We start from the raw sequence: 1,975 nt of genomic DNA on the forward strand, positions 1-1,975 counted from the left end.
GATCCATTGCTGGACATGTAAAAAGACGAAAAAAAGGAAAAAAAAATATGGTTAGTAATAATAATACCTACTCTGAAATTTTATTGTAGGGATTAAATAACACATAAAGAGATAAACACATTCCCTGGAATATTTCAAGTGTTCAATTCTCTGGTATTATTTTTGAAATGTTTAAAATAGATGAGTTGATCTAATGGCTAGGAATAAATTTTAGCAAATTATCAATTGCCACATATTTAATAATATAATTCAAGTTCATTTACCCATGTTCCAGCTCCTTCACCTGTTGCCCAATGAACATTTCTTCTTGAATGGATTCCATCACAATAAACTTAACAGATACCAACACAAACATCCCCTTTCTGTCCTAAGTTAGTGCTTCTTATCAAATCTCCTCTCCCTATTTAATTCCCAGTCTCTTAAGGGCTAGATCTTTGAGTCATCTTTGACTTACTCATTTTTTTTTCTTTTAATACTTTGGAAATGGAGATGGTCAATGTCTATCAACTGGACCATTTACCTCTTTTGTTTTAATGGCAGAACTTTTTCCTTTGACTTACGTTTATATTGTCTTTCTTGGCTTGCCTCTAAAGTTTTGCCATTTTTTCGTGGCTTTATCATTGGCACAATCTTTCATTAGCTCTATCTATGCTTTATTTTCTTGTGCAAGCACATTTGACCCTGAGGCTTCAGCTCCCACTACAATTTGTGTCTCTAGCTGCAATTTCTGTTCTGAATTTTGGTTTCATATAGCTAATTGCCTACTAGATGTTAACAGAGATAACTTCAAACATGTCACAAATATTCATCATTTTTTTCTTAACCCCAAAAGATTTTTCTTATGCCCACATGGCTTTTTTCCTATGGTATATCAGAGGTAGTTGTGGTGTTGTTTCACCTAGTTTCTTAAGTTAGAAACCTCTGGGCCATTTTTCAACTTTTTCTTCTCTAACACTTAACATACAATTATTTTTCAAATCTTTTTGATTCTATTTAAATCACTGATCTTCATACCCACTACTATTACAGAGGTTCTGAATTCATCAGCTCAGACTCTTCCAATTTTTCTTCTCTTTGCACGTTTCTTGTCCCTCTCTAATTCCTTGCCAACACTTTGGCCAGACTTACTGAGAATGCATGCCATCTTAGGTCATTTCCTTTCTGCAGTTCTGATTTTGCAGCATGAATGAGATTCTCCTATACCAATACAAGTAGCCACAGAATTGGTGCTTAATATTATTATACAGTTCACATTAACTTTTATCTAACTTAAAGTTATCAATTTGTTACCAATTAACACTACATACTTCATACTACATACTTCCACATAAATGTATGGAAGACAATTGAAGACGAGAACATATATAGTTAAATAGTAAGCTGATGAGGAGAAACAATATTTTTGATATCATAAACCTAATGGACCTGAGTTTTATTGCCAAAGGAAATAAATTAGCAGATAAGAAGCCAAAATTATAATCACCAACAATTTAAAATGTATAAGCTGTTGATAGATATTTCCTAACAAAATCTGAAATGTTTACATTTTGGTAAAATCCCCAAATTTCTTTTGAATGACACATATAAAATGGATAATTTTTAATTTTCAAGCTGTTTTCTATATACTGCACTTTTAAGCAATTTTATTTAAAAATAAAAAACTTTCCTACATCCATTTAAGGTGAATATGGGTTCTATAATCAAAATTCACAATTGTAAGGAGAAAGATATATATCGGCATTATCTACATAGTCATCAATGTAAAAATTAACATCTGAACAACCAAGTTGAGTGGAAATATCACAATCCTTCCTCATAAAATTACTTGTTATTTATAGACTCAGTTACAGGGATAGTTTTAACCCATGCTTTCCAAACCTCTGGAACAAAGTTACTTTTTGCTGATTTTAAAACTTATAGTTTGGGCCGAGCCCGTGGTGCGGCAGGGCTCAAAAAAAAAAAAAAAAAAAAAAAA

Source organism: Galeopterus variegatus, unplaced genomic scaffold (assembly GCF_000696425.1).
Source record: "Galeopterus variegatus unplaced genomic scaffold, G_variegatus-3.0.2 Scaffold3027, whole genome shotgun sequence".
In the NCBI taxonomy this organism is placed as follows: Eukaryota; Metazoa; Chordata; class Mammalia; order Dermoptera; family Cynocephalidae; genus Galeopterus; species Galeopterus variegatus.